This window comes from Mastomys coucha, unplaced genomic scaffold (genome assembly GCF_008632895.1).
Source record: "Mastomys coucha isolate ucsf_1 unplaced genomic scaffold, UCSF_Mcou_1 pScaffold20, whole genome shotgun sequence".
NCBI lineage: Eukaryota > Metazoa > Chordata > Mammalia > Rodentia > Muridae > Mastomys > Mastomys coucha.
The window spans coordinates 67,726,412-67,738,956 of NW_022196903.1; the positions used below are offsets into that span (position 1 = coordinate 67,726,412).

Genomic DNA, 12,545 nt, shown 5'->3' on the forward strand with positions numbered 1-12,545 from the left:
TTAGGAAGGCTACTCCAACCTGTTTCCTGTGACCATTTGCTTGGAAACATTTTCCTATCCTTTTACTTTGAGGAACTATCTGCCTTTGACTCAGATGTGTTTCCTGTATGTAGCAAAAGTTGGATCCTGCTTAGGTTTATGTCTAGTCTGTTAGCCTATGCCCTTTTATTGGGGAATTGAGTCCATTGATGTTGAGAGATATTAGGGACCAATGATTCTTGCTTCCTGTTATTTTGTTGTTAGAGTTGGAATTATGTTTGTGTGTTTCCCTTCTTTAGGTTTTGTTGTGAAAAGATTAATTTTTTGCTTTTTCTTGGGTGTAGTTTTCCTCCTTATATTGGATTTTTCCTATTATTATCCTCTGTAGGGCTGGATTAGTAGAAAGATATTGTTTAAATTTGGTTTTGTCTTGGAATACTTTGTTTCTCCATCTATGGTAATTGTGAGTTTTGCTAGATATAGTATCCTGGTATTGCATTTTTGTTCTCTTAGGGTCTATATGACATCTGCCCAGGATCTTCTGGCTTTCATAGTCTCTGGTGAGAAATCTGGTGTAATTGTTATAGGTCTGCCTTTATATGTTACTTGACCTTTGCCCCTTACTACTTTTAATATTCTTTCTTCTGTGCATTTGGCATTTTAATTATTATATGATGAGAGGAATTTCTTTTCTGTTCCCGTCTGTTTTGTGTTCTATAGGCTTCTTGTATGTTTATTGGAATTTCTTTCTTTAGGTTAGGAAACTTTTCTTCTATAATTTTGATGAAGATGTTTGCTGGCCCTTTGAGTTGGGACTCTTTATTCTCTTCTATACCTATTACTTTTAGGTTGGGTCTTTTCATTATGTCCTGGATTTCTTGAGTGTTTTTAGACAGGAGTTTTTTGCTTTTTGTATTTTCCTTGACTGTTGTGTCTATGTGTTGTATTATATATCTGCCGCTGAGATTCTCTCTTCTATCTCTTGTATTCTGTTGGTGATACTTGCATCTATGACTCCTGTTCTCTTTCTTAGGATTTCCATCTCCAGGGTTGTCTCCCTTTGAGTTTTCTTTAATGCTTATACTTTCATTTTTAGATCCTGGATGGCTTCACCTGTTTGACTGCATTCTCCTGTACTTCTTTGAGGGATTTATGCATTTCCTTTTTTTTCCTCTTTAAGGGCTTCTACTTGTTTACTTGCGTTCTTCTGTATTTATTTAAGGGAGTTATTTATGCCTTTTTTTCAAGACAGGGCTTCTCTGTGTAGCCGTGGCTGTCCTGGAACTCATTCTGTAGTCCAGAAATCCACCTGCCTCTGCCTCCCACATGCTGAGATTAAGCACCACCACTGCCCAGTCTCATTTATGTCTTTCTTAAAGTCCTCTACCATCTTCATGAAATAAGAGTTTAGATCTTGTTTTAAGGCTGTTTTTTGATATCCAGGACTTTCTATGGTGGGAGAACTGGATTCTCATGTTGCCAAATTAAATTGGTTTCTGTTGCTTATGTTCTTACACTTACTTCTTGCCATCTGGTTGTCTCTGGTGTTATCTGGCTTCCCTGTCTCTGACTGGAGTCTGTCATTCCTGTGATCTTGTGATCCTGGGGAGCTGAGCTGTAACTGGGGTGTCTCGTGCCGGGGCTCTATTCCCAGTCTGTGAAGTCTGTGAAGTCTGAATAACTGGGGAGTCTAGCCCCAACTGTGGTAGGTTTGGGCTGTGTGGGATAGGGTCTCTGCTCCTGGCAGGCACTAGTAGGAGATGGAAGGCACCCTGGTCTCTAGCTGGGTGGGGAATCTATTTCCCCAGGTCACAGAGGTCTAGGTAGGCAAAGTCTCTGGGTGGGGTTCAAGGTCTCACCTGTGAAGCTTATGTGTCTGAATACCTGGGTGTTTGTTTAAGCTGTAACTGGGGTGTGTGTTCTGTGGGATCAGGTCCAGCACTGGGTCTCTGCTCCCAGCTTGCACAGAGGGGAACCACCTACTTATTCTCTCTTACTTTCTTGTCCAGAGTATTTTCAGACTTTACCTACACTTACACCAGCCTACCTATATACATAAATGTATTATAGCTATTATCAGCACATGGCGAAAACAAGAATTTTGTTTGTCTGAATTTTTTTTATTCAGTTTTAGGTGATTGTTAGAATTATTGGCAAGCAACACAGCTTCTTTGTTAACTTTTTAAAAATGTATCCTCTCATATATTACATCCTGACTATAGTTTGCTCCTTTCTACTCTCCTCCAAGTCTCCTCCACTTTCTTCCCCCAATCCACCCTCCTTTATTTCCCTTCAGGAAATGGCAGACTTCCTAGAGACATCAACTAAACATGGCATATCAAGTTGAAATAAGACTAGTCATCTCCCCTCATATTAAAGCTGGATGAAGAACACGGTAAGAGGGAAAGGGCTCCCATTTGCAGGAAAAAGAGTCAGAGACAGCCTTACTGCCAGAGTTAGGAGTCCCAGAAAAAGACCAAGCTACACAACCAAAACTTATTTGCAGAGGTCCTACGTCAGACCCATGCAGGCTCTCTGATCATTATCTCAGTCTCTGTCAATCCCTATTATCCCAGGTTAGTTGATTCTCTGGATTTTCTTGTGTTCCTAATCCCTTTAACTCTTGTAAGTCCCCTCCATTTCTTCTACAGATTCCTGGAGCTCTGCCTAATATTTGGTAGTGGGTCTCTGCATCTATTTCTAACAGTCCCTGGGTGAAGCCTCTGTGATCTCTCTGATGATGATGATACTAGGCTTCTGTCTACAAATATAGCAGAATAATAGCATTAGGAATCATTTCATTGACTTTTTATTTTTTTTTATTTTTTGGTGGTCATGTTTGGTTCTATGCTGGGTCACTGGGCTATCCATCTTTGATTCCTAGCTCTCTAGACAGTGTCAGGGATTGGCTTCCTCAGGTGGCATGGATCTCAAGCTATACCAATCATTGGCTGACAACTCACATAATTTTTTTGTTACCTTTACCCCTGCACATCTTTTAGGTAGGACAAATTGTAGGTCTAAGGTTTTGTTTCTTGGTTGGTGTCTCCATCTTTCCATGGGAACAGAGGTGACAGTTGGTTCAGGCTCTGCATTCCACTTTCCTAGGAGTCTTGGCTTGGGTCATCTTCATAGATTCCTGGATATTTACATTGCAATACATTTTGTAACTCACCCTCTAAATATACCCCAGAATTCCAGTTGTCTCTCCTAGTATTTTCTCCATCATAGTACCTCCTATCCTCCTGACAGCTCCTGTTCCTATCCCTAGTTACCCTGAGTCCACATATGATATCTATTCTATTTTCCCTTCCCAGGGAGATTCATATGCTCTGACTCCAGACCCCCTTGTAACTCATCCTCTCTGGGTCTATGGATTATAGCATGATTATCTTTTATATTACAGCTAATATCAACTTGTGTGAGTACATACTATGTTCATCTTTCTGGGCCTGGCTCATCTTCATATATATATATATATATATATATATATATATATATTCATATATATATATAATATATGAATACATATATATTATATATATATGTGTGTGTGTGTGTGTGTGTGTGTGTGTGTGTGTGTGTGTATCCACAAAATTTCTACTATGAAACTCCCACAGTTGATAAACAGCTTCAATGAAGTAACCCCATATAAAATTAACTCCACAAGAAAATCAGTAGTCCTCCTATAAACAAATGATAAATGGACTGAGAAAGAAATTAAAGAAAACAAACACCCTTCACAATAGTCACAAGTAAAAAATATTTTGGTGTAACTCTAACCAAGCAAGCAAGCAAGCAAGCAAGGAAATAAGCAAACAAACAAACAAAGGACACAATTCTTTACAAATCATGAGAGAGCAATTCTTAACTTCATGTGGAAAACCAAAAAACGCAGGATATCTACAACAACTCTGTGTAATAAAAGAAATCTTGGAGATATTATCATCCCTGATTTCAGGCTCTACTACAGAAATATAGTAATAAAAACCACATGATTTTGGCATAGTACAGAAAAGTTGATCAATGGACTAGAATTGAAGACCCAAACATAAATCCACCCACCTATGGACACTGATTTCTGATAAAGATGCCAGAATTATACAATGGGAAAAATAAAGCATCTTTAATAAATGCTGATGGTCTAACTGGATGTCAATATGTAGAAGAATTCACATAGACCCTTATCTATCACCCTGCACAAAACTCAAGTTCAAGTGGATCAAAGACCTCAACATAATACCAAATATACAGAACCTTATAGAAGAGCAAGTGAAGGTTATCCTTGAACTCATTGGTGCAAGAGACAACTTTCTCAACAAAATTAACACCAACAGTACAGGCACTAAGATCTAAAATCAATACATGGGACTACATGAAACCAAAAAGCTTCTTTAAGATGAAAGGTTCAGTCAATAGGACAAAATTGATTATCAGAGAAAAGATTTTTATCAACTCCACATTTAACAGAGGGATAATTTCCAAAGTATATAAAGAACTGAAGAAACTAGACATCAAAAAATCAGATAATCCAATTTTTAAAAATGGGATACATACCTAAACACAGTGGTATTTACTTGATTGATAATCACTTGTGAGAGGGCATGGCCGACTGTGGTTGGTAACATGCCTATATAAGTGAACCAGGAATTTATTAAAAGCAAAGACAGAGGAAATAAACCAGTAGCTGAATTCCTCCATGGTAACTGATGCAATTCTTTCTTCCAAGCTCTAGCTTTGCTTTTCTTTGATTATTGACCTATAAGCCCACCGAACTCTTTGCTCCTAAAATTTCATTTGGTGTTGGTTTTTATTACAGCATCAGAAAGAAAACTAGAATACCAAAGTACTTTTAGATATACACAAATAAAGCACAAAACAAAGAAGAAAACATTCAAATAAAGTAATGTTAAAGAGAGAAACACTAATTCTATTTTTCATGAATAGTGTATCTGTATAAAAGTCCAACAAGGATTAAACACTCATTTCACTGTTTACCTCTTTGTTTGTTTAACACAAGGTCTCAGGTAGCCCATGCTAACCTCAAAATTGCTAAGAAAGTATGGCATTGATCTTCCTAATTCCTTCCCCTCTCCCTCCCAAGTTGTTGGTATTGCAGGCAGATGTGCAATACTGTTCCATCTCCTCCTATGGCTTAAGTTCCTAGTCACCTGATTATCAAAAAACATTTGACATTTATCATGCATTTGTCAGCATGTATTCACTATTGCACTTATAAGAAAAGATATAATCAGAACAAGGTCATAAATAGCTTCCTATTCCAGGAAGAGAGATGAGGCATTGTTATATACAACTATTAGTCAATAGTCCCAAAGGGCTTGCAATGAGAAGTTCACTTACATCAGACCCAAGATGCTGTAATCAAATTAGCTGAGAAAAATGCACACTGTACATCTTCTGTGCCATAAAAAGCCCACAAATTAAAATTTCTCTGGAGATTCAGCAGATATCATTTAATTGCTATTCATACATGAGCCATGAAAAACAATTTTATTCTTTTATGTTTATTTTTATTGCAACTAAATCACTATTGATAATTTGGAAGAATATTGCTGAATAAAATACCATTTTTCAGTATGCTGCCAGAATTAAAGTGAGAAAGAATTAGCAACATTGGGAGGGGGTTGTGGGAATGGAAAATGGAGTCTTATGTTTACAGAATCAGGAAAGAGGAGGAATCAGTTATTTATGACACAAAAGACTAGAGGTTTATGGGAAGAGCCTTGTTAGGGTGAAACTTCCAAAATGCTTAAGAACTGTAAGTAGAGAAATTAGCTAGAGAAATGCCTAAATTGATAGGAGACATGAGAAATAGAAGTACATAAAGTCCAGAATATTAATCTAGAATATCTTACAAAAGAATGACTTATTTTTTATTCTTCAACAGCAGCAAGGAATCTTTTGAAAATAAATCTTTTGAAAAAAACTAGATCTAAGGATATGCTCAAGCACAGAACTCTGTAAAGAGCGGGAAGGGTATCTCCTGTACTATAAAATATTGGTTTTTAAACCACATTGTTATTATATCTGGATCACTGACCAAGTGAGTGGCCATTGAGGAGACCCTTGAATAACCAATGTGTTTTAATTTGGGGAATTATAGATTTATCTTATCATCTCTGATGATCTGCTCAAATTTTTGTGAGGAGGGTGCTAGACCAACCTGTGGGGCGTGCAAACTGAACCCAGGCCCTAGGCAAGAGGTATGTGTACTCTGAAGTGATGACCTTTCACTCTAGCCCCGAAAACTATTGATGTAAACTTTATTAAGCTATAAATTACACTTCATGTTTTGTAGTGAAATCATATCTGCAAATATAGAGCATTTATGGGAGTGAAAATAATCTGAGAAGCATGAAGCATGCCTTAGTGTCCATGCAGATTCATTTAATTTTTAAAACATTGCAAAACATATGATTCTCTTCACAATTGTATTTGTTTTTTTATTGGATTTCATTTCATCATTAGCTGGCATGCATCATGTCTAATGCTCATAGTAATAAATTCCCAACAATATACAAACTTGAGATGGCAATGGGAGGTAATGTTCCTTGAGGTTAAGTTAGCATAGCAATACATTCATTATCAGGTTCTGTATGTATACATGAATCAAATTTCATACCACGATACACATATGTACACACACACACACACACACACACACACACACACACACACCACCATGTATCAATTAAAAATCAATAAATTTTAGAATTTGGGACCAATAAATTTTTTAATATGAGTGTTGACTGTAAAATTTCCCAGTTAAAATACCTCAGATTCACCTTTGGTTATCCTGTACTTGTCTTGATAGCCCCTTCTTAGTACTCAAGATCATGTTTCTAGAGTAGCAAGGGTGTAGAGGCGAATTGAAATAGGGAAAATTATGGTTGCAAGCCTCTGAAGAACAAACAATACTATGACATAGTTACCATGCCTCAACTCTCATCTAGTCTAACATTTTCATGTTATGTATCAAAAGAGGTATGAAGAAGGCAAGCAGCTTGTCAATATCACAAGAGAAATTAGTGACGTAACTTGGACCACCAGGACCTAAGCCAGTGAGTGCCCTCTGGTCTACAGATCTAAGGGACTTGTATCTCTCTTACCCTTTGCTTTGCTTTCAGCTGTTTGAAGCTGCTGTCCCTACTTCCCACACTGTTCTGGTTTCATTACCAGGCACTCCCATTCACTCAGTTCTAAGATTTTCTTATTTCTAAGAGTTCTAAGAGAATCCTTCTTCTTGACCACCATCATTTATAATGCTACATGGTTAGATGGGCCTCCTTGTTCTTTCATGATGATAGTCTGCTTCTCTTGATGTCACCACAGATTTGAACATATACTACACAAAAATTGAGTATTTCATTCTTGTCTATTTACTAAGTCTATTAAGTATTTTTAGTCCTCATGGTTACAAGTAGATGATTTCCACACAAATGGCTGCTAAATACAACTTAATTTTTTACAGCTCCTTGATTTGGCTTTGACCTTTCTTTTAATATTTGGGAATGTTTATTATTTATATACTTATTAGCCTTGCAATAATTATTTGCCTTTCTAGTTTAGAGAAACCCATTATTCAATTTTGTTCCATAGTCAAGGGTATAGTATTGTCATGTGTCAGAGTATTGCCTAAGTATTTTTCAATATATTTAAAGATCCTCCTATTGCCTTTCTCTTAACTTTCTACTTACTTTGTCTCTCTTCTCATCAGACTGTAATCACAATACAAATTTTGTGGTCCTCCTTTTCCTTCATTCTTCATTCAATAATACCAGAAAATATAATGTGTAGGTGAACAAAGAAAAGGCATTTCATTCATTTGTGTCTTAGAGTAAAGACAGACTAGGAAATCAATGAGAACTCTGCAACATCACTCATATTATGATGAAATTAAAGAGTGACTGAGATCACAGATCTCTATCCCTTCTGTAGAGAAGAGTAGGAATGTCTCTGTCTAGTAATAAGCACTTTTTAATGGATGGTATGCATTGGCAGGAAAGTGAGGATAGAAATGTTTCAGTTTTTCAGTTTGGCAAACTGGGGACTAAATAAGCTTTGTAGCTCCTTTGAGCACGGAGTTAGGACTGTAATAATTGGCATGTACAGTGTTGGAACATTTGGCCACCAGCTAGTTCTGTTTTAGAAGATTGTGAGGCCTTTAAGACATCAAAGATCACTGAAGAAAATATGTCAATAGGGTTGGACTTTGAGATTTTCTAGTGAGGCCCTTCCTGTCCTTTGTCTGCTTATTGATAGACTCAATCCAGCTAGATCTCTGACGTCCCTGTTGCTTTGTCTTCCCACTTTGATGTCTTTCCCACCTTATCTAGAACTGTAATGCAAAATTACTTCTTCTTCTTCTCTCGCATTGTTTCTTGGTGGGTATTCAAGAGTAGTAACAAGAAAAGTGAATAGCACATTTGTAAAAGGCAAATTATGAAGAAAACATAACTCATCACCAAAATTTGGGGAAAAATTTATTATAAAACTTTAAATTGGGAATTTACTCTATAAATCTCCTTTAGTTTTATTAGAAAGAGATGAAATTTTGTTTTGATTTTAAGTGTGGTATTTGATATAAAAACAGAAAAGTATAGAGATGTTAATATTATAAATATATATATAACTTTGTAGATAAGAGAATTATGATTTTCAAGAAGTCACTTGTTATATAGTAGTTTAGGATATTCTTTTATAACATAAACGATCTACTGGCAGGCAAAAATAGCTTGTAGGTGGGACAAACTAAGACTATCATAAACTCAACAACAGCAAAGGTCAAAATATAAATTAAAATATGTAATATGACCAAGGGCTTTGGATGCTGAGTATGTGTGTATTCAGCAAATAAATTTATTTCATAAAACTTCTTAATTTTTTGTTTGTGAATTGCAATTTCTAGGTTTTGTGTTGTTAATAATATACATTTTAAATTACATATACAATGATACCACAGTATTAAACTTAAAACTTAAATATATAAATGAGTTTAGAAGAGATAATGTCTTCATACAGTGTAAGCAAATACTTCATCTTAAATAAGATAATAAAGAAAGAAGTCTGCAAGAGTTGACATGTGCATTAAAAACACTATGACAAAATTTAAAGCCAAAGGATCAACTTTGTTGTACTTCTCATTAAAAGTACAGAAAAAGAAAAGAGATATATGCAAGAAATAGAGCATGGACCCCATTTGTGTGTAATTAGCTGAGCAACATTAGAAAGCAACACTGCTGGAAGACCCGAGGTTTCCTAACTTAGTGAAATGAGCAGAGAGAGTGGTTAATGTCCTTGAATCAGCCACTGAGCAGGTGGGTAGTAAATGAACAACAAGTGTACAAGCCATGGAATGGGGGCCAAAATAAAAGTTGGATTCAGATATCTGGCTTCTGGGAGTTTATTTATTTTTTATTCATTGGGACAGAAGAAAAAGCATAAAACAAAAGAAAACAAAACAAAAAAATGAACAGAAAGCTAAATGTGGTGTGAACAGAACTCTGGCTATCTCCTAATTCCTTCAGAAAATGAAATCACATTCAGCTTTTTAAAAATTTGATTCACCCAAAGCATCTGCGAAGTATAAGAGCAATGAATCTTCTCATAGCACCAAATGAAAAGAAAGGATATCCCAGAAGATTACAGTCACTATGTTAGTTCATGTAATCCTCAATAAGGATGATCTGAAACAATGAGGGAAAGCAAGAGAGCAGGTGGTATAGGAAAATGGTATCTTTACAAAAAGGAATGCTGCTTCTATTCATTGATAGCAATGCACTTCTACTTTTAAAGATTTGTTTTTATTTTAATGATATGTCTGCTTGGGTACCTCTGTGTGGACTATGCACATAAGTACAAGTACCTGGGGGAATCCAAAGGAGGGTAGTAATTTCCTGGAATTGGAGTTAGACGTGATTGTGAGCTGCCCAATGAGGATTCTAGGAACCAAATGTCCTCTGCAAGAGCAAGTGCTTCTCACTGTTCAGCCATCTCTAAAGTCCCCATGATTTTTAACTCTCCCAAAGGAAATGCAATGACAACTGATATCTGTTTTTATTCTGTGACTATTATTAGTTTGGAATGTTGAATGTACAAAATATTGAATAGATAGCATAATAGGAGTCACAGGCTGAAATTCATTGTAATTCTTTAAAAAAATAAAAACAAATAAAAGCCAAATAGAGAATGAGTCTATTGTAATCATGCTATTCTCATATCTCCTTCATGGTTTGCTATGTTTTCTGAGTTTTTACTTTTATTTTATTTTTTTTAAAAAAATTGTCATGATATGGCTCAACAGATAGTGGTGCCTGCCACCATGACTGACGACTGAATCCAATCCCTGGGATCCGCATTATAAAGGAGAGAACTGCCCTACAAAATTTCCTTTAGTTATTTCACAAATGTTATGGAACATATGACAATACATCTAAACACATACAAATTAATGAATAAAAGAATGAATGAGTGAATAAATAAATAAGTAAATAAATAAGTGTGGTGGTGCTATTAGGATATGTGGCCTTATTAGACAAGATGTGACTCTCCTATATAAAGTATGTCAAGTGTGTTGATGGGCTTTGAGGGCTCCAATGCTCAGAGTCTGCTCAGTGAGGAAAACAGTCTCTTCCTGGCTGCCTTTGGAACAAGATCTAGAACTTACATCTCCTCCAGCACCAAGTCTACCTGTACCCTGCAATGCTTTGCACCATGATGATCATGGGTTGAATGTCTAAAACTGTAAGCCAGCCCCAATTAAGTGTTGTCCTTTATAAGACTTGCAAGCTGGAGAGATGGCTCAGTGGTTGAAATCACTGCCTGCTCTTCCAGAGGGTTGGGGTTCAGTTATCAGCACCCACATGGAAGCTCATACCTGTTACCCCAGTGCCAGTGTTATGACACCCTTACACAGACATGCATGTAGGCAAGATGCCAATAAACATGAAATAAAATAAATCATATATTAAAAAAGACTTGCCTTGGTTATGTTGTCCCTTCACATCAATGAAACCCTAAGACAGTAATTAAATAAATGTCCTGTTTTTATAAAGACAGAGCTCTGCTATGTTTCCCAAACTGTCCTAGTACTTAGGATCCTTCTGATTCAGCTTCCTCACTGTTGCCATTATAGGTTTTTCCCATCAGCTTTCCTCATTTTCATGAGTCTGGAAATAAAATTCTCTGGTGTTTCTAGTGAAAATTGACCTCAAGTGGGAGTCAATGTTTTTATTTGAGTCAGGTGCACATAATGCATCCAGACATAAAACCATATCTATCAAATTTAGCTTTGGGTGTGGGGATATTATAGGCCATAACCTGCACACAGGCAATGAAGGTAAAGTGTCAAATCAAGGCACTGCGAGAAGTAGAAATCCCCACTTGGGGCAATAGCCATCACTCACTCTGTTACATACCTACCTAACTCAGAGATTACAATGTCCTCATTTTCACAAGACATATTGAAAATAACTCTTAATGTGACAGGACAGCTGAACAAAGCTCTACAAATAATTATATGTATGCATCTTCTCAAAGAACCAGTTTAGCATTTTCTGAGTGGCTTCATGTCCAGGATCTTTGAAAGCTGTGTCTTTATTTTCTTATGTTTCAAACACATGAGAAACAAAAAGTAAATGTTATCATGTAGGACCATAAAATGAAAAGAAAGAATGAAAAACTAGATAGGTGAAGTGACTAATGTCCCATATCCTTATAGCACTGTAACAAGAATCTTCTTCTGTGGGTGAAGCAAACTTTATTGCTACAATCAGAATCAGAGTTGGAAGGACTCTTTGACATTCATTCTTCATGTTCCCATGACTTGCGCAGTAGAGAGAACTGATGTTTTGACTGGAACATGTACTGAGCGTGGAGATGCTTACCTGTGTTAAAAATGTTGGGAATTTTGAGACAGTATAAATGCTAGCTTAAGTTGGCCTTGATTACATAGTGAACTTCAGATTAACTTTAGGAAAACAATGAGACTTGTCTCAAGAAAGGAGAAAAAGAATGGCAATATGTTATAGTCCCCCCGGCCCCCACCGTTTTTGGTGTTCATTTGACAGTTTGAGCCTGAAGGAATCAATAGCCACTTTGAGCCACACTTGGACTTTTTTCAAAACGCAATTACCTTAATTGCCAGAAATTTCACAGTGATGATTAAGACTAACATCTGGCTCCTATTATAGAAACCTCTAATTTCCCTTGCCTTTAATGAGCTCATATTGGTAGCCACATCTTGCGACAACAGTCTGGCATACAGAAGACAGTAGCTGCTGAGATTCTCAAGGATGGTCTTCCACAGTACATCCATCTTGCACCATAGGAAAATGTGTGCTCTCTATGCCTTCTCTTGTTGGTTCTTCTTGGTCTCTTGTAAATCCATGCAGGTGTCACTTTCATAAGCCTCTTGACCTTCTTCTCTATCCTCTATAACAGCATTTCTGGGTGACCGTGACACTGAGTGGGACTTTCAGGGGCTAATCCAGTAGCACATTTTCACCAACTCTCAATGTCCTTATCTGAATGCTTAAGTTATATCA

General features: G+C 36.6%; 1 long non-coding RNA gene across 1 annotated transcript in view; it reads right to left on the bottom strand.

Annotated features, from left to right (window-relative positions):
• LOC116098181 overlaps positions 1-7,816 on the bottom strand; it is a 33,516-nt gene extending 25,700 nt beyond the window's left edge. The window contains exon 1 of the long non-coding RNA XR_004121732.1: positions 7,698-7,816. This is a non-coding gene — a long non-coding RNA (uncharacterized LOC116098181). The remainder of the gene's footprint in view (positions 1-7,697) is intronic.
• Between the last annotated feature and the right edge of the window lie 4,729 nt (positions 7,817-12,545).